At 45.9% G+C, this 21,390-nt stretch overlaps 1 long non-coding RNA gene across 2 annotated transcripts in view; it reads right to left on the bottom strand.

Annotated features, from left to right (window-relative positions):
* LOC139060475 (uncharacterized) overlaps nt 1-20,624 on the bottom strand; it is a 136,199-nt gene extending 115,575 nt beyond the window's left edge. For both annotated transcript variants that reach the window (XR_011514842.1, XR_011514843.1), the window contains exon 1: nt 20,299-20,624. This is a non-coding gene — a long non-coding RNA (uncharacterized lncRNA). The remainder of the gene's footprint in view (nt 1-20,298) is intronic.
* Nucleotides 20,625-21,390: the final 766 nt, after the last annotated feature.

Below are 21,390 nucleotides of genomic sequence, written 5' to 3'. Positions count from 1 at the left end.
CGGTTATTTCGTCCGGGCGGGCGAAGACTACGCGTTCTAAAAAAACGTTCGGTCTTTTTTTTTCATTCTTCCTTTTCAGCCGTTCTTCCGACTGCAGCTGTAGTACTCTAAGTCTTCCGCAAGAATTCATCTGTGACTGAAAGTTTCCGACATTTTCGTTTTTCTCGGAAAAGAACATAAGCAGTAAGCATGTATTCGCGTCAGCTCTATTGATGAGATAGCATTTCGGCTAGAACGTATGAAAATTCAAGTGACCTACATATTTACGAAAAGAGAAAACTATGGAAGGCTGGTATCTCGCAGATGAGTGTAACACGCCATGTTTACCAACAAACTGTCGATAAAAGAGATTCGGTGACAGGTGTTCCATCTTTCATTCACTTGGTACCTTCATACAACATTCCCCTACAGAAAAACCTTATGAAGCACCGTGTCGGCCCAAGAAGCGAACATAGCAATATCCTAAAAGTTGTGAGCTAAATAATTTTTGCATAATGATACATTCACGATATTATAATGTCAACAATCTTCCGACATGTGAAGTGGCACAAATGTAATAGATGACGTAATAGTTCTGCTTAAACTAGCAAGGTGGAGAGAAGTAATCAATAAAGGGTAAGTAAGACATCCACCCAATCGAACTATTACGCCAAACTCTTGACTTTGCTTCGAGTTGTCGATAAATTCGATTTCACCCTACCATCTGCTAGCCGCCTGGTTAGCACAGATGGTAGAGCGGCTGCTCCGGAAAGGCGGTGGTCCCGCGTTCTAGTCCCTGACCAGAACGAATTATTATTCAACAGCGAGGCATTTCTTTCGAGGAGCCCGCATATGTTTCCTTTGTAGCAATTGCTACTACGATTGAGTGGATGTCTCATTTTCACTTTATTACATGTAATAGGTGGAAGCTTCAAACTCGTAAATAAAAAAGGTATCCAAAGATGGGTGCCTACCGCAAGTCGAACGCTCATTTTGAAGCCCTCTTGATATCAGCCACGCTGTAAAAGCAAGCCGTCACACTGGTCATATATGTAGTATTTTTGAGAAACCATCGGCGTCAATCCGACAAGACGTTTCCATCGCCAGCCGCCACGGAGGCTTAATGGCTTTGTTGTCACGCTGCTATGCACGAGGACGTGGAATCAAATCCCGGCTGTGGCGATGGCATTTCGATCGGGGAGCACTACAGAATCGCCAGTGTTCCGTGATTCGAGGCATGGTAAAGGTCCTCTCTCTCACTACAGTGTGCCTAATATTGAAGTCGTGATTTTGCACGTAAAACCCCAGACTTCAACTCAGTTCTGGCGCCGTGAACAAGTAGGGGAAAGTGAGACGAGTAGTACACGAAAAAAATTACTCGTGATGATAACGGGATTAGATCAACTGCCGTGCGCAGTACACCTTACAAGATGGTGGCCTGCCATCATTTTCACGAATTTTAAATAAAGTTCCCAAGGTATTTCCCGCCATTTGCTGCAACATTTTTTTTTCGGTGTAGGTTTGGTCATTACCGCGTCTTTAAGTTTCCTTGCTCATGATCAGAGAACCGCATTCCTTTGAGCATGCTGACTTCGGAACTACGAACTTCGGCTGTTGCTACACATACAGCCGAATAAGGCGTCGCTTTCTCCGGTACTCAAAATGAATGTCACGCTGGCAGGTGGCATTGATGGCGCAATTAGTTTTCGTTTTCGTTCGTCCTTGTTTGCCGACATGAGCGACTCTCGGGCAGCTGCGACGAGGAGCAGTCTCACTTGCGACAAATAAATCACGACCGTCTTCCAGTATAATGCCTCTTCAAGCAAAACACCAGAAACTATGCATCAGAAACTGTGGAAACTATAGCAACTACAGAAACTATAGCATCAGAAACTATGCATAGCATAATCGAATCTACAGTTGACGCCAACCACGTTGACTATCACTTTAAGGTGGCTGTCGCCTACTTCATGTCCACATTTAGGCGGGAAAGCAGTGACTCAGCACTCACTTGTTGCTCAAAAAATGGTCGAGAATGGTGAATAGTTACTGCCACTTTTCATGCTGCAGCGGGAACTGCCGAACATCGACAGGCTGCACCACACAATAGACGGTCAGGCCCTCTTATACCAGCTTTGGAGCTTATTGGCGTCATACATGCGCAGTGTGTAGCCTATATGAGGAGGCACTCCCTCAACTGCCCGTGAAGCGGCCCCATTGCCTACAAAGTACCAGCCGCTGGATGTGCACCTATGTCCGAAGGAAGTCACAAAGCAGTGAAATCCAGCCACAGTTTGGACCATCGCCCTTTGATTGGACAGTTTGGACACTGCCGCATTTGTTGCAAGCGTCACCGAGGATCATTTGTGAGGTTGCATCTAGCAGCAGACCTCTTCATCGAGGATAACCTCCTCCCCTCCTTCCGGTTAGCCAATTGCTGTTGCGTTGGACTGCAAGCTGATGCTCCAGTACGTGCTAAACCCTAGGCGAGTAGGACATACCATTTGCTAGCTGCTCGCCAAAATATGGGCTCCTTATATCACTGGAGGCGCAATGTTTTTCTATTTACAGCCTTCCCACGTGGGCATAGCCGGGAATGAGGAGGCGGAAAACCTTGCCAAAGCGGCCAAAACCGCGGCACCACGGTGACATGAGTGTTTGTACCCCAGGATTACACAAGTAGCCAGGGCCCTCGCTTGCTCACAATCATTCATGCCGACAACCGTGAAGCGGACGGGAAGGCTCCAAAACAGCTTCCCGAGAGTGGCTTGACCAGGGGCGACAACTAGACGGTCCGGTGTGTGCGGACCTTTAGTATCTGCAAAGCCTACCGACTCTACGCCTGTGCTCGCGCCACATAACCTGCAAGACGTCTGGAGACCCTGAGACATTGGAGCGCCCCCTCACGCCTGCCCCGCACAGGCGCAGGAAAACTCCAGCCTCATTATGTCCTACAGAGGCCAGATTCTTCCAGTTACCACGGTGACTGACTTCCTGTTTCCAGTGCGTCCGCATCTCCAAGCGCTGCAGAGGCTGCTGGAGGTCATAGATGATTTCCGCATAAACCCCTCCCACCACGCCGAACCATAGCTGAAGACTCCCACCGACTGCTTCAGAACGCGGTTAAGTCTGCTACAACATATCGATAAACATTTCGGCAAGTCTTCCCTTCATCAGCCTATCAGCGTTGTTGCCCCGACAAAGACTAGTGTCATTGTCGAAACTGTGTCTAACATAAACGGAGATAGGAAACCGTGCCACATCAGAAACGGTGGTCTCCATTTGCAATTTCCTGTGTCGTTGCCTTCACTCACAATTGTCCAAATAAAAACGTGGATCTTCACCTATAGTACGCCTTTTATTTTATTCCATGAATAACGTATCGAAATGCAAATGCAAGCTAAATTGCCTACTGCAACTGGCCTTACTTGTAATCAAGAGGTCCTCACACTATAAAAAAGAGAACAGAATTTCAGCATTTCAAAGAGCGAAACACTGCCTAAAACTTCAGGGACACCATTGAAGCGTTCAAAAAATAGCAACATCCCCTTCCGCCTCAGTGAATATCAGAAGCAACAGCAGCAGCACCAAGGCGGACTTCACTCTTCAACTGCATATAAAAGCGAATCGCACGCATTTACAAAATTATAAAAAAGCGTAAAGAAACATGTAACAAATATTTTCAAAATATAGCAGACAGATAGTAAACAATAGCTTGTAGTCCCGAGAGGAAAAAAGATGCTATCAGCGTAAATCAGCAAGACCCTCGGCCCATCCGTCCGTCCATCCGTCCGTCCGTCCAACCAACCATCCCTCCATCCAGCCATCCTCTTACGCCGACACCGCGGGCGGAGTTGTCTACTTTCTTGAGCCACTAGTATGTGCTAGTGGTCGTGATGTCGTGGTCGTTCCATCTTCAACATTCCTCTTTCTCCATCTTACCCTCTTTCATCGTGGTCAAACCTCCTACCCATCATCCACTGCCCCATGTTGCGCCCCATGTACGTATGGAATCGTAGCCGTGATGCCGTTATGGTCGTTGCATCGACATTTCAGCTTTGTCATCCGACTCTGATCATGCCGTCACCTGTACTTCATCATCTTTATAAGATCGTCATGTATTCCTTGTCAAGCCCGCATCGTTATGCCCGTGTGGTCCTTCTATTCTCATTGCAGCTTCGTGGTCTAACTCTCATTATCCTGTCATCATCATGCTTTCCACACCGACCCAGTGGTCCAAGTTGTCTAATTGCTTGGGACACAAGGTCAGTGTTTCCGGTCGTGTTGCCATCGTGGTCAATGCATCGTTGTGATTCTTTGTTATACAACTCTCGTCATGCCGTCTTAATCACGCAATCGTCGTGAGATTGTAGCCATCACGCTGTCGTTTAGCACTGTCATCACTTCACTAATAACATCTCATGGCTGTGATGTCGTCATTGTCATACCACCTTCCTCATTTCATCGACATTAATATTTATTTATTGAACCACAATCCTACTCTCGTCACTCAATTTTGATTATGCCGCTGTTCGCATGCATTCATTGTCAGACAGTCGGTAACATGCATCCGTTGTCACTCCATCGTGGTCTTACCGTCTAGCTCGAGCCGTCATCGTCACACCAGCTTCGCGAAGTGACTCTTGTCATGCCGCAGTGATTTGACAGATTTCATGACACAGTCATCGCTACGCCATTATCATCATACAATCGTCATTATTCCATGACCTTTAGGTTTTTAGCGCACGAAAAAGGACGAGAGACAGAGGTACGACGCGGAGACAGCGCCAACTTCCAAGAATTGTTTTATTCTACAAAGCTGTACACATATGCATAGGTAACAGACAACAGCGTACGCATGCGCATATGTACATGTTTCTAATCAAATGAGACAGCAGCGAGTCATGTGTAATGGAAAGTTAAGATGATATCGAAGATGAAAAAGCGACCATGCATAGCCAAAAAAAATTTGGGGGTACTTCTTTTAATTTTTAATCTTACAACTCCAAAAAATATTTGGCTATGCATGGCCGGTTTTCGTCTTCGATATCAGCCTAACTTTCCATTACACATGTGTCGTTGCTGTCTCATTTTATTAGAAACCAGTACATATGCGTATGCATACGCTGTTGTGTGTTACCAAAGTATATGTGTAAGCTTTGTAGAATAAAACAATAGTTGAAAGTTAGCGCTGTGTCCGCGTCCTACCTGTGTCTTACGTCCCTTTTCGTGCGCCAAAAACCTAAAAGTCATGAAATACCAACATGTCCAAACCTACGCTCTTTCATTATTCCATTGCCCTCATGCCGTTGTCACACAATAATCGTGATTGGCCGTCATCATACAGCCGTATTCATGCGTTCGTTGTCATACCGTCGTAATAACGCCGCTACGGTCATTGCACCATTGTAATTGTAGCTTCGACATCCGACTCTCTCCATGTCATCGCGAGCTATTGTGGTCACGCTGTCATTTCACAGACATCATCGCTTCTGTAAGGTCATCATATTGTCATACCGTACTCGACATTCCACCTTTATCGATCTATCAACATGATTCCGTACTTGTCATTCTATTGTGCTGATAATGTCGTCATTAAATCGTGATTATGCCACCGTTGTCATACCATCGTCTTTACTGCGTCGTCAACAGACACGCTATTATGCATTCGTTCCGAGGTCGTCGTCGTCACACCGCCGTAGTCTTGCCATTGCCGTCATCCCAGCTTCTTTATTCGGTGGTCATCGTACCGTAGTCATCACGCCATGGTTCTCATACAGTTGTCATTTTTTTGTTGTCGTCACGCTTTTTTCGTTACACCATCGCCATGTATTACCAATACACATCTAATTGTGGCCACGCCATCGTCGTTATGCCACCTTTGTTTCCCCTGCAATATCAGTCGTTCTTCTCCTTTCCTTCGCCACTGCGTCTGCGTCGTGCAGTCGTCGACATGCCGCCATTATCGCCGGTGACCTTGGCAGAGGAGTGTTTGAACAAATTGGGATGGTATTGAAGCATGTGTCACATACCCCAAGCAACTAAAATCTCAGAGTTTGAAGTAGGCGTGTTAAAGAAAGGTGACTTAAGATTACGATCTGTCCCTACGTTGTTCGATTACTTATAGCATTATCGTCGACAGTAGTCGTTAGGCGAGTTGCGTCCTAATATAGAGCTGCTTCAACGCCTGCTTTAGTTATTTTAATTAGCCCCTTTGCTATAAAATGTAATGAGAACTGATTTTGCCCAAAGCAAGAGGGAGTCAAAAATAAAAAAAAGTTAACTAAATAGAAACAGCACTCTAGAATTGAAAAGTTTAGGTACGTGCCAGATAAATATAGGGTATTAGAGTAGCACTTAACCCGAGCAGGCTATAGGACTGCAGAAATAACCGTTATTGTACAAGATGCTTCTAAACTATATTTGGCCGTTTTTTGTTTCTCTTTCGCAATACAAACTTCCCCACAGTGACGAATTGATGCTTCGCTGCTTTTTTTATAGAAAGTGCTCGTCTACGCAATCCCTGATTCATTAATCATCCTGCAAACACTTAAGAAACCAGCTTGCTGTAGAAACTGGCATGCAAGACAAGTTTATCTAGTTGTCCTATTTTCTCCACTTCTACAGACATACGAGCAACAACCAAGGAGCCTTTCACTTTTGTAGCATTTGCTCCGAGTGTTTAACCTTTGATGTTGCTCCACCGCCAGAAAAGACAACGTTCTGCAAGCATGCGTATCAATTTTTACCCATCCTCGATTCCAACTATGAAGGTTGTGTTAGGTGCCGACGCGTCTTTGCATCTTGCTCTCGTCGAAACGCACCCGACGCGGTTAGACAGCCAACACATGTCCTCCTTAGAAGCCAAAGCCATAGCCACTGAGATATAACCACTGACCTCATGTTCAACAGCTTTGCGCAGTTGAAGGCGATCTCGTTGATCTCGTTTCGAGCAGTGCTGACGGAAATATAGTTGAGATGGTATGAAAAAATGCTTGCGCACAAACTTTAGACGTCCCTTTTAGTAACCGGGCTTATCAAATTCGTCCAGAGCCCTCCATTCAGGGACTTCTCATAGCCGCATTGTGTGACGTGAAGCCCTACAATTTAAAACAAGCATTATTTCACATATTGTTCTGTACGTTGACGTGCTGTAGAAGTTGGTATTTACAATGAGCCTTTAATGGGTTGTTTCTTGTTCCATTTTATTACTGTGCTTGGAGAAAGGTAACTAACGGCATGCCAAATGAAATTATATAAAAAATCTCAGTTATGACGTTACTTCAAAAGAAAATTAGAGAATTATTAGATACGTCAACGCACTTGCGCGCCTATGTTGCTGAATTATTCAAGGAACCTCAAGAAGCAAGTGCATACATAAAGGAAGTAACGCAGCATGTGACATGGCTTCATTGTTCACTGTCCTTTGTCTCCAGAAAGAAGAGGTCTAGACGATACTGCAGACTGCAGTACAGCCTGCAGAATTTCGTTATTCCTTCATACCGGGACGTTTGTGCTGCCTAGGCGCCATTGTTGCTAAGTGGCTATGGTGTTGTGTGGCTAGGAACGAAGTCGCGGGATCAAATCCCGGCCGCGGCTGCCGAATTTTGATTGGGGTCAAATGCAAAAACACCCCGGTACTAAGATTTAGGTGCACGTTCAAGAACCCCTGGTGGTCCAAATTTCCGGAGTCTCGCATTATGCCGTGCCTCCTCATGACATCGCTGTCTTGGCACGTAAAAATTCATAATATTTTTTTTCGTGCAGGCACTGTATCGGGTGTGGTTTTTATGTATCCCGGAATTTTTTAAAAAATTGCCTGTTGAAAATAACATAAATCTAGTCCACGAGTTGGACTATTCAGATAGGCAGAAAGGAGTTGCACAAAAAATTAAAACACATATTCTACTAATCAATAAACTTCACTAAATAACTTCTAAACTAATTACGTTATTGTACATATTGCAACTTACTGATTGCAGGCGGTGTTTGCAAGACGTGTCCAATTGGGATGAATTTCTAGAATGACACCGGTTCCGAGATGTGAACCACCACTCTCGCTGTTAAAATTCACTGTAGTTCCACTTACATTTGTGAGAAGATGGTCTCATATGCACTAAAGCACGAGAGTAACTAGAACACCCATAAACGAGAAGAATGGTGCTTAAACGAGGGGCCCTATTTACCAATGTATTTCGTCCCACACATGGGCTAATCATATCTCGAATCTGGTGTCATTTAGGAGATTCATCCAAAGTAAGTACGCCTTGAAAGTTCAGTGGTTGCAATTCGTAAATTTCAATATTAGTCGTAAAGTAAATCGCGAAAGAGATGATTAGTGACTTTACGTTAATTAGTAAAATATATATTTCGCTTGCTCATGCTAGTATTGTCCGCCCCATCGAATAAAACCGCTGAATGAAAATAATTATGCTGCGTTCCAGGGTCAATTTTCTAAAATTCTGAAAATCCTAATTATAATCTCCCCGTATAGTAGTTGCTAGGATATAAACAGATGGAATGCATTTAGGTTTTGCTCTATTTGCATTGCATTTCATTAAAACAATCATGATCATTGGTTATTATAGCTCACCACGTGAGTGAAACATGAAATCTTGGCTACTGATGAGCCCTCTACCCGAATGTCGTAGCCAAACAGACATGTATATTGAATGATCACACGAGAGAACAGCTAAAAAAATAAAAAGCGTTACAAGCACAATGACTGAAACTCCTTAAATGCACTCTAGAAATGTAAAAAGGCCTTGATATAAACTAAATCCATGAATGCATACTACACTCCTCGGCAAAGTTACAACCTTTGGCTTGCCCCTTCTGCCACACAACAATAATTGTTATCTGCCTTGATGCGTTTCCTTTCTTTAACGCTACGAGCCCGAACTTTCCAGTGACGAAAAGCACGCGCGTTATCAGCATAGAACGGTTTACACCCTTTGGAGTGCCCCTTCTGATAACGCGCGTGCCGTTCGTTACTGGAAAGTTTAGGGCTCGCAGCGTTAAAGAAAGGAAACACATCAAGGCAGATGACGATTATTGTTGTGTGGCAGAAGGGGCAAGCCAAAGGGTGTAACTTTGCCTAAGAGTGTAGCCCGACAGCATTTGGCCTGTGACAAGCACAAATACTCTTGGTGCGCAATGTTCTTGCTCTTTGTCACCTATTTTCTTATTTTATTGTTTATATTGCTTTTTCCTTGGTGTTACGTTATTATGTATTTATTTCCGTCGCTCTTATTTTGCAGCGGAGAGGAAACTTATGAGTCGCTTGTTTCCGGCGCTCCTTGGCGATTCAAGTCGCAGGATTATACGACACATATCAGTTTAATGTGTTGTTCATATAGGATGTTGTGGCCATGTACTGCACCAGGGTGGCCAATCCTGCTCTGGTGAGGGAGTGCGTTACCGGCTCTGGTCAACGGGATCAGGCCACACTCCAGGCCTGTTTATGCAATTTTATCAGCACGCGGATTTGTTTTTTTTAATCCGCTGAAAAATTACCGGCACCGGGATTCGAACCACGGACCTCTTGCACGCGAGGCGGGTGTTCTACCTCTACGCCACTGTTGCACTATTATTAGGAGAAAAGATTACGAGAAAGCATTTCATTCTGTCGAAACCTCAGCAGTCATGGAGGCATTACAGAATCAGGGTGTAGACGAGCCGTATGTAAAAATACTGAAAGATATCTATAATGGCTCCACAGCCACCGTAGTCCTCCTTAAAGAAAGCAACAAAATCCCAATAAAGAAAGGCGTCAGGCAGGGAGATACGATCTCTCCAATGCTATTCACAGCGTGTTTGGAGGAGGTATTCAGAGACCTGGATTGGGAAGAAATGGGGATAAAAGTTAATGGAGAATACCTTAGGAACTTGCGATTCGCTGATGATATTGCAATGCTTAGTAACTCAGGGGACCAACTGCAATGCATGCTCAATGACCTGGCGAGGCAAAGCAGAAGAGGGGGTCTAAAAATTAATCTGCAGAAAACTAAAGTAATGTTTAACAGTCTCAGAATAGAACAGCAATTTACAATAGGCAGCGAGGCACTGGAAGTCGTAAGAGAATACATCTACTTAGGGCAGGTAGTGACTGCGGATCCGGATCATGAGACGGAAATAATCAGAAGAATAAGAATGGGCTGAGGTCACTAGCACTCATCAAGATCATACTAATGCATTTGGCCGGCATTCTCAGATCATGAACAGCAGGTTGCCATTATCCCTCAAGAGAAAAGTGTATAATAGCTGTGTCTTACCAGTACTCACCTACGCGGCAGAAACCTGGAGGCTTACGGAAAGGGTTCTACTCAAATTGAGGACGACGCAACGAGCTATGGAAAGAAGAATGATAGATGTAACGTTGAGGGATAAGAAAAGAGCAGATTGGGTGAGGGATTAAAAGGGAGGTAATGACATCTTAGTTGAAATCAAGAAAACGAAATGGGCATGGGCAGGACATGTAATGAGGAGGGAAGATAACCGATGGTCATTAAGGGTTACGGACTGGATTCCAAGGGAAGGGAAGCGTAGCAGGGGGCGGCAGAAAGTTAGGTGGGCGGATGAGATTAAGAAGTTTGCAGGGACGGCATGGCCACATTTAGTACATGACCGGGGTTGTTGGAGAAATATGGGAGAGGCCTTTGCCCTGCAGTGGGCGCAACCACGCTGATGATGATGATGATGATGATGATGATGATGATGTTGATTAGATTAGATTAGATTAGTTCCCACCTACCCATCTGCCACCATTCGTATATGGTGACGGTCAGCCTTATACACCTTGTTTTTTTACTATACCACCTCTCAACAAACTACGGTTCGCAGACTCGCGTTAACTTATTTGCTACATAATGTTGCGGGCGCTTCCGAAAGGCCTAAATTTAAACGAAGAGGGAAGAACACGTGACAGAAAGCAGAACGCGCCTAGTGTCTCAGCGAGACAGTGTGCTAGAAGGCCTTCTAAGCTAGTTAGGATGTGGCGTTCTCGCGTAAATCCAGTCAGTCCCTTTCTTCGCGAAGCAGTCGCCACTCCTGTGTTAAGTTGCTACGTCACAATGTGTGGCCTACAGTCCGTACCCCGTGTGTTCAGTTCACACGGGTCTCCCTGTGCACCTAAAGATAGACACGTCTCAGTGAATTTGCATATCGCCTTCAGAGGTAAGACTCCGAAATCTCTACTACACAAACAAGGCGCGAAGCTTTGTATTTGCATATCGCCATCAGAGGTAAGATGCCTAAATCGCTACTACACAAACAAAGCGCGAAGCTTTGTATTTTTTGTTTTGAGAGTTTCAGGGCCGAACTCATACGTCTATTCGTTCGCAAGTGCTCCTTGCGATTGATCGGCTGCATTTGCTAAGTATACGTGCACCGTCAGAATTTGCCGACATTTTTTCTTACGAAGAAGTCTAGCCTATGAATATTTGGTGAATACGAGACAAGGGCCGTATTGACAAATGTTTTGCTTCATAAGTGCTGTTTTTCATTGGCTGATTGCTTTCTCTAATAATATTTCCTACATCACTATGGGTTGAAACGTACGCTGTCAGCGTAAGAACTTTTTTTGAATACGGGTCCTGCTTTTTTTGACACTGCAAGCTTTGATCACGGCTCTCTCGCGCCTTAGAGCACGGACACCGCAATTGAATCCCAAAATGACAATTTTTTCCATGCAGTGCGGCTCAATTCTCGCTCTTTGTTCAGAATTGGATAAATTCATTCTAAATACGTAGCGCACTTGTTTCAAGCTTCAGATAGCCTGGAAAACTAAAATAGGCATATTGGTCGTGATGTAGGGCTGAAAATGCGGTAGGTGCCCTACGAAACAGAAAATGGCACGTAATATGGTAACAAGGGCAGGGACGCAGGGGGTGGCATCAATTTTCGACTTCCGCCGACAAAGAGATGTCAGCCACCTTCTTGATTATTTCCATTATACATGGAAAGATAGTTTGATGATGGTCTGTTACTGGACGTGCAAGGATCCGTCCCTGGTTTCACATTACCTCGACCATCCTTGGTATTTCTACTGTAGCAAATGGACAGTAGCCGCGTAACGCCTACATCTATAATTAGAATACAACTCACGCAAAAAGTAAAAGTACTTCACGTAAATATGCGCAACTATGAACGCGCCTATTAGGTTATTCTGCTACCATACTTCTATGCCAGTAGCACTCGAAAATATTATTGGATATGGCTGCAGGATGAATGAGATATGGGGACGTATATCGCAATACTGTTACACTGTGATTTCATTCCAATCTTCCGATAACGAATTTACGTCACCACTGGCGCAAGCATTGGATGGTCAACCGCAGAGTTGTTTGAACGGCTAAGTCAAGCATCTCCTCACTTACAGGAGATCGCTTTTGTTTGCCTTAAAATCAAATAGCGTTGTGCACTTGGTGATCTTTTATTTAGATTACTGAGCAGAGCCGAGGACCGCGCAGTAGCGGGTAGGATTTTGGTGTGTCCGAGCTAGCCCAGTTAGAGTAGACAACCGGATCAGGAGGGCCGTGTCGGCTTGTGCGATTGGTTCGCTTCCTGTTACCTTGCGGTGGCTGGTGAAAACTCGCAATGGCGTGCAAGGGAAGGATAGAAATGCCGCTAAAATGGACCCTCAGAAAATTCGCAGAGCAATTTCGTTTACGTGCCGAAAGGGTTTTATAGCGTTGTCATCATCATAATTATACCCTTTATAAGCCTATCTTTATTTCCACAGTAGGACGAAGGCCTCTCCCAGCGATCTCCAATTACTTGTGGCCTTCCCGAGCTGACCTTCAACTTACACCTGCAAATTTTCTAATTTCATCACGCCAACTAATATTCTGCCGTCATCGACTACGCTTCCCTTCCCTTGGCGTCAGATGTGTAACTATTGGTGCACCGGTTATCTGCCCTATGCATTACATGACCTGTCCAGTTGTATTTGTTATTTTGTTAATGTCAACTACGAGATCAGCTGTCCCCGCTTGCTCTCTGCTCCACTCCGCTCCCTTTCTGTCTCCTTGCGCTAACATTTTTTTTTTTCGCTCCTTCGCTCTTAGAGTAGCCTCCGAATTGTTCGATAGCTTACTGGTTCACCTCCAAGTCTCTGCGCCATATGTCAGCACCGGTAAAACGCAATGTCTTTACCATTTTTATTTCAACAACAGTGGTAAGCTCCCAGTCAGGATTTGCTAAAGCCTACCGTATGCAGTCTAACCAATTTTTATTCTGTAAATTTCATTCTCATGACCAGGGTCTCGTGTGAGTAAGTGACCTAGATAAATGTACTCCTGCACAGTCTTCCGAGGCTGACTGGCAATCATAAATTCTTCTCTTGTCAGGCTACTCAACATCGCCTTTGTCGTCTGCAAAATCATCTTCAACCCTGCTATTACACTTTCACTTTAATGCCATCAATCATGTGTTGCGATTCATCCCCAGTAAGACTGAACAGAACAATGTTATCTGCAAACCGAAGGCTGTTGAGATATTTCACGTTGATCCTAACTCCTAATCGTTTCCAGCCTAACAGCTTGAATACTTCCTCTAAGCATGCTGTGAACAGGCTAGGAAGATTGTGCATCCGGGTTTACCCTTTTCTTGATATGTAACTTTCTATTTTCCTTGCGAAGAAGCAAGGTAACTATTTCAAAATATTTCAAAAGGTATTCCAGCATGACTCCTGTACTCCTTTCTTCCGCAGTTATACTCCGAAATACTCCTGTTTTTCCCAAGGCATTATACTGCCACACAAAGTTATTTATTATACGGAGAAAACTTTTTCTCCACAAGAGCTCTGAGCAACCAGTGCAAGAGTGATCGGCGGAAGCCGCCTTTATTCCTTTGGAATTGCGGCCATCTCCGGCTATACCAAGAAAGAGAGAGAGGAGGAGGAGCAACATTTATTAAAAAGAAAGGACAAGCGGGTGTCTTTCTGCTTGTGCGGGGGGCGCCCTTAGTCCAGGGCTCCTGCGGCTCTTGCTGTCTCCCGGGCCCGCCGCACCAGTTGCTGCTAGTTACGAGGGTCCGAATTAGTTAGCACGGCTTCCCACTGCTCGGGTGTGGAGTTGGGTATTTACGGGGCCGCCTTCACGTTGGGGCACGCCCATGTGGTGTGATATAGGGAAGCGTATTCATTACAAAGGGGACATTTGTATGAATATAGTGTAGGGTGTATTGCGTGTAGTCTGCTTAAATGGGGGTAAGTGTTGGTTTGTAGTTGTCGCCATGTTACGGCATCTTCACGTGAGAGGGTCTTGTGTGGAGGCGGGTATTGTCGTCTGTTCAATCTGTGGTGTTGTAGTATGGCGTTGTATTGTAAAGGTACGGGCTCCATGGATGCGGCCGTATCCCTCTCTTATGGCGCCCGGGAGGCATGAGCTCGGGCTACAGCATGCGCACGCTGATTTCCACGGAGGCACTCGTGTCCTGGAGTCCACACTATTTCAATGTACGGGAATTGGGAGGCTTGTTTGAAAAGTCGGTGGGCGATTGAAGATATTCTGCCTCCCGCGTAGCAACGGCACGCTGCTTGGGAGTCATTAATAATTGTGACGTACTCGTTGGTTGGACTAGAGGTGATGGCCAAGGCGATGGCTGTCTCATCCGCTACGAGGGCGCTGGCAGTGCCGACCGTCATCGAGACCACCTCTTGTAGGTTATATTCGACAACGCTGGCCGTCATGGCTGCTTTTTGGGGGTACTGCGCGGCATCTGTGTATAGCGTGGTGGGAGACTGCCATATTTTGTCTGTAGAGTTTTTGCGCGAGCTTGGCGACGATCGGCATAATGTTCCGGGTGGATGCTTCTGGGGATAGGGGCTACCTTGATGTGTTCCCGGAACTTGGGGGCTAGATGAATTGCTTGTTCATGGCCTTTGCCGTGTGTGGGGTAGCCTAGGCGCGCTAGGACTGTTCTTCCTGTTGGTGTAAGGGCTAGTCGTTCTCATTGGCTTGTGAGGTGGGCGTCTATAATTTCTCTTATATTATTATGGACTCCTAGGGCTTGAAGCTTGAGTGTCGCTGTTCCCGGTGGTAGGCCGAGCGCTTGCTTGTAGGCTTTCCGAAGAAGTACGTCTAATTGATCTAGTTCCTTGGGAGTTAGGGGCAAGTACGGGGCAGCGTAGGCAATGCGGCTGATTATCAGGGCCTGGACGAGCTCTATTATGTCGCCTTTTTTCAGTCCGTATTGTTTGGTTGCGATACGGCTGACCATTCGCATGATTTGGAAGGTGGTCTGCTTGAGACGTTGGATGGTGTATGCGCCTCCGCCGTCCTGTTGTATGTGGAGTCCGAGAATGCGGACGCGGTTTACTGTGGGTATTTCTTTGTCGTCGAAGGTGAGTGTGATGTGGGGTAGTTCATTGAGTTTTCTTCGTGATTTCTGTCGAATGACTAATAGTTCTGACTTCTCGGGGGAGCACCGGAGACCACTTGTTTTTGCATATTGCTGGACGACGGCGGTCGCTTGTTGAAGGGCGTCTTGTTTCTCTCCTTCGGAACCAGTGGCGGTCCAGATAGTGATGTCATCGGCGTGTATTGCATGCCTGATTCCTGGTATTGCGATGAGTTTGTCAGGTGATTTCTTCATAGCAATATTGAAAAGGGTGGGTGATAGAACAGCACCTTGTGGGGTTCCTTTGTTGCGAGTAGGTAACGTCGGGGTTCTGAGTGAGCCAATGCCTATTGTGGCCGTGCGGTTGCTTAGAAAGGCGCGTATGTAATTGTAAGTATTACGACCACAGTTCGTGAGGCTTAGGTTTGTAAGGATGGTGTGGTGAGCCACATTGTCGAAAGCGCCTTTGAGATCGAGTGCTAAAATCGCTCCGGTGTTGTGCGGTGAGATGTGTTCAAGGACTTGTTCCTTCAGCTGAAGAAGGATGTCGTGGGTAGAAAGGTGGGGCCGGAATCCGAACATTGTTTCGGGAAAGAGGTCGCTGGATTCTAGGTAAGGCTGAAGCCGGTTCAGAATGACATGTTCCAGAAGCTGTGAGATTGCTGTGACATGTGAGATTGGTCTCATATTTTCTAAGCTGGAGAGTTTGCCTGGCTTCGGAATGAGTATGATGTCCGCATGCTTCCAGTCTGCTGGTAGCGTACCCGCTTCCCAGTGATGATTAAAGAGGTCAGTAAGAGATTGAATGGTGCCATCATCCAGATTGCGCAGGAGCTTGTTATTTATTTTGTCCTTGCCTGGGGTGGTGTTTCGTGTGAGTGCATGGAGTGCTTGTTGCATCTCAGTGATAGTGATCGGCTTGTCGAGGTCGTAATTGTCGCTCCCGCTGTAGGTTGGAGGTTGTCCTTGTGCGGGTTCGAAATCGCCTATGTACCGCGCCCGCAACCCCTCCAGGATTTCGTCATCAGAACCCGGATGGTTGTGGAGGATACGTTGAATTATTTGCTGGCTAATTGTCTTGCTTTGTGTGGGGTCAAGAAGATGGCGTAGCAGCGACCATGTTTTGGCAGTGCTAACATTACCCTGCAACTTGTTGCATAGTTGTTGCCAGTTGTGATGGGTGAGCTCCCCAGCATAACATTCCGCGGTTGCCGTGAGTTTCGCTATACGTAGTTTCAATTTACGATTATGTTTTTGGCGCTTCCATCCCCTAACAAGGCCTCGACGCGCTTCCCAGAGGTGAAGAAGGTGTGGGTCTACGGCCGGTATGTGTGTGGTGAGTGTGATCTGTTTTGAATGTCTGGCTACGTCTTGTTAGAGCTCTCGTACCCACTGCTCCAGATCTGTAATACTGGTTGAGAAGTCATCCGCTCGCACTTTGCGAAAAGCTGTCCAATCTGTGAGTGTTGCCTTTTTTATCGGGTGGCGTGCATGCGTAACGTTCAATGTGGTGGCAAGTATGCAGTGGTCACTGCCCAGAGTTTCCTCTCTGTGTATCAGGCAGCTTGCTGTGAACTACCCTACGAGGTAGGGAAACTAACTTCCTCGTAGGGTGGAGCCCTTAGTTCGAGGCCCCATTGACTCGTGGCACTCCACATGCCCGTCGGATCAGCCGTCACTGCTCTTGCGGATCTAAGCTGGTCAGCGCAGTTTCCCAGGAGAAAAGTGAAGGAATAGGGGAGTAACGCGGAGGGTGCGGGCACTCCCAGGTGCAATGATATACTGCGGGCATTGCTCCACAGCAGGGAAATTATGAAGGACATTGTGTGGGCGGGAAGAGGTGAAGATAAAGCAGACAGGGAAATGAATTAGTTTGAAGCTGTAGCCACATGACGAGGTCTTCTCGGTTAAGAGAATAATGTGGTGGGGATAAGCGTCTTTTGAAGTACTTTCTCTAATATTCGGCAAATGAATACATGTTTAGTACACATGCGTCATTTTGATGTGTTGAGTCCTCTCATTTTTGTGACATCGCGTGCGAAGCAGGTGAAGTGGGCGCTACCGGAAGAAGAAATTGTTTATTAGCGGCTGACTAACGGCGAAGAAGGCGCAGAACCGGCAATAATTTTTTTTCTTCCGGAAGCCGCACATGCCGCGGCCCGAGGCCACACCTGCCGGGCCAACCCTTCCTACTCTCGAGACGCCCGGTCTGCGTCACCGGAGGCAGAGGCCGTACCCATCACGTACTGAGGGATCCTTCAACATCACAGGATGGAACGCACGGTGTACCCACCACCTCACCCAAAGCTCAACAAAGAAGAAAGCGCTACACTCAGAAGACTGCAAAGTAATGCTTACATCCACGGAATCATCATGCATAGACTGTACCCAACGCTACAAGGATACCACTCCCCAATGTGCGGCGCACCGGACACCTTGGCACACCTGATCAACGAATGTCCATGGCATCTAGACAAAAACGCATTGCCTTCACTGAGAGACTGTTGCAACGCCACACAAAGCGAAGACCTCATAGAAACGTGGAAGGTCAAGCTCGTCTCTGAGGACCTGGAACAACAACGACGCCTCATCGCCAGGGCCAAGGAAGCAGCGAAGGCCACAGGCTTCCTGGAATGAGGAAACTTCCCACAGAGAGTAGAACTGGGGCTTACCCCGGAATACTGTTTCCAAAGTAAAAGTTTATTCCTCCTCCTCCGGCTAATCATGGAGGGTTAGTGTATACGGGTCATATCAGATGGGGAGAATGTTCGCAATTTTTCGGCCGTCGCGAGAGAGATAGGCGAATTTGGGTGGCCAGAAAGATTTTCACTAATCTAGCAGGAAAAGTGGCCGAAACAGAATCGAAACAACTTGGAAAAGCTTAAGCATATATCGCCCGTGGTCATATTCAAATAGTGCGTGCGTGCATGCATGCGGCCGCGCACACGCCTTTATGTGTGCTTATTTAATGTCATTGAAGCAGCTCCCACCACTTTCTCTCACGTTCTAGTTCAAGATGCTCAGAAATCTTGAAAATATTGAATATATTGAATGTCAATATCACGCATTAAGTCAACTATAGCAAATTAACGTGGACTCCGGCATCGACTGCCATTATGTTTCTCTTAAAATCTGTTCCACTTTCATTCACATATCTAGGTTTAACGTCAACTCATGTTCGTATATTCGTAGCTTCTCACAACTAGTGGAAAAGTTGTTCCGTCGAGAATGTGATTGGGGATGGGCCCTAGTGCAATATAAAAATACTTTTCTTTCCAGTAAATCAAGAGCACTTGAAGAAGATTAACTGCGGTTAGTGTCAGCATTTAGGCAACACTTGTCTTCTTTAAATGAAGTGTAGTTTGTTGGCATGTGTACAGACTTCGTTTTCCTGTTCCAATTGGAAGTGGAATAGAAGAGGATATATGTTTCTTGCAATAGGGATGACCTCTGAGCCTATTTTGGGGAAATGGTTGCGGAGAAGGAAGTAATCTGGGCCAATGGAACTTTATCGGGGTGACTGGACTATACTCTGTGTAAACAGAGGCCGCTGTCCTTGGTGATCGCCAAGAGGGAGTCGAGCATGGGCAGCCCGTTGTGAGGAGCTAGTCGGAGCCGTCTGTCGTAGACTTTGATTGTGCCTGCGTCGACATGTTTGGCTCGTACCGCTGAGGAGCCAAACAATCACAAATTAGGCACTAGGCCATCAGACAGCACGACTTACGGTTTTTGGGCGATTCGGGAGTATTTGGCTTGAAGTTAACTTACTGCTTTTCGCCTTCTGCAAGGCGGTTGTCACTGTTATTTGTAGGTGCACCTTCCTTATTTTCTTACTGGTGTACGGCCTTCATCGCTTGATCACTTTCGGTGTCAAGGCGAAACTTGACTGGAGACGTTGGACAAAGACATGCCCATTTCTTGCAGAAGCCTGGGCTAATGACTGTTCATAGCGTGGTAAGCTCGTCTTATCGCTGCCGTGCGTTGTTTGGCTGCGCGTTTTATGGTCTAACATTGATCGTAGTGAACTTCCCCGTCACCGCATTCCTTGCCTTCGGCTATAACCGCCGAATAGGAGACATCCACTGACTCAATGAAGTGGTATGAAATAAGTGCTTGCTTCAATTGGTCGTGTGCTCGTTCATTTGCAAGCATCCATTCATGAAAAGCTAGTTTGTCACGAAAGAACGTCTTCAGCGATGCTTAGATTTGAGTCAACTTACTGCTTATTTAGACTACATTTAAATGGTTCATCAAACTGTAATGTCTTCGCATAGCCTCCATATAGCGCATTATGTATATTAAGAAACACACAGGCTTGTCAGAAATTATGGAACGAACATCATTCAACATCCGAAAAATCTTGTCTTTAGGCACTTTTTTTCTGGCTGCTTTTCTCACGGCGGCTAGTTTAAGAATGCTTTAGCATAGCTTAAGATGAATAAATGTAGTTAACAGGCCAGTATTCCAAAAATGAGTCTAAGCACATTTAAATAATGGTGGTCACATGATCAACCATAAAGCAAGAGGGGAAGCATGTCATCCAAAACGTTTATTACACAGCGGTTATTAAGCGCCTTCAGCTCACACATTCTTGCACGAGTGCAAGGCTCAAGCAGTGACGTAAAATATGGGTGTCTGTGGGAGCGTGACAGTTGCGCTCCATGGAACGGTAATTTAGGTAATTTTCTTGTGTGATTGCCCGCATTCAATTATTTTGCAAAGTTTAGCAACATCAGCTCTTGGTGCCAGGCTGGACGTCGTTATGGACTCTTCAAATGAAGCGTGTCAAGTTTCGCCTAAGAATCGATGGTGCGACTGCCGCGATTAAAAAGCTTCTTAATTTATTCCCTGAACGAAGCGGTCCCACGTTGCTATGGAGCTTTCGTGGTTTTCGTGCTACATCAGCGCTGTCCCACTAAGAGGCAGTGCGACATATTCAAGCTGAGTGACAGAGTATCAACGGTTGTAGCGACTCACCCTTACGTAATGCGTCAGCCACTCGTCGACTTCTTCGCCCGCTTTTCACACGAACGAGCATGTTTGCATGTAGTGCTGCAAAGGTCCATCCGGTGATGACCTTTGAGCAGGTACAACTAGAGCTTGCGTTTGTCCACCTCCATCCTGAGCCACGGGGAACGTCTTTGGTAGGAGACCGGCAAGACGGCGACTACGGCGAAGTTCTAGAAGTTGCGACTCCGTGGTGCGTTGTGTCGTACTCGGCACCACTTTGTTACGCCCACAAAATGCGGTTATTGACAAGCAAGGTAGAGTTAGTCGCAAAGGCGTTGATCAGCTGAGAGCCTATCGAGATGATGTTGTTGTTGTTGCTGCTGTTGTCCTGAGTGGCTGTGGCACATGCCCACAGTGAGGAATTGGCCGTGATTCGGGTGATTAAATTTGGTGCATAAAAACAACGGAGTTAACAATTTGAACGTTGGAGCTTAAAAAGCAAACGTTTTATGTGTGAAGAAAGAAAAATAATCAGAAAAAACCACGTTTAAAGAAAGATCTAATAATAGATAAGACACAAAAGAAAGCTATGGTGGGTAGGCAGAACGATCAGTCTAACCTTCTAATTGATTGATTTCAATGAGATAATTTGGGATTGGTTTAAATGAGGCAAACATTTCTGTGACTGAACCCAATAATGGAGACTCCAAACGATAGGATCACAGGCACCCATGAATTTAGGCCAATATTGCGAAGCGCGATTTAGAGTAGTCGTTTTCTTATAATAGAAAAACGCCTGAAAGATAACAAGAAACGGTTTATTGTATCCGCTTCGCCACAGGATTAGCATACCAGACCTGTGCGGATAGAAGTTCAATTGAGGTATACGGCAGCGCAGCCACGTGATGCACAGTTCATTTTTTCGTGTTCGGCAAAAGTCTTTGTGCTAACGGTAGAGAAGATGTCGGTAATCCACAGAGTTGGTAATTGCGGAGCCTGATACTGCCTCCAGCTAGCCGACGGCACGTGGTCTTCCTGCTTCACCCGTCGTGGTTGCCCCACATCCTCTTGGCGCGTAAACCCCCTATGCATGGCAGAGCGTAACGATATTTATACTTT

This window comes from Dermacentor albipictus, chromosome 5, assembly GCF_038994185.2.
Source record: "Dermacentor albipictus isolate Rhodes 1998 colony chromosome 5, USDA_Dalb.pri_finalv2, whole genome shotgun sequence".
Classification (NCBI taxonomy): Eukaryota; Metazoa; Arthropoda; class Arachnida; order Ixodida; family Ixodidae; genus Dermacentor; species Dermacentor albipictus.
This window is presented reverse-complemented; position numbering and strand designations above follow the sequence as displayed.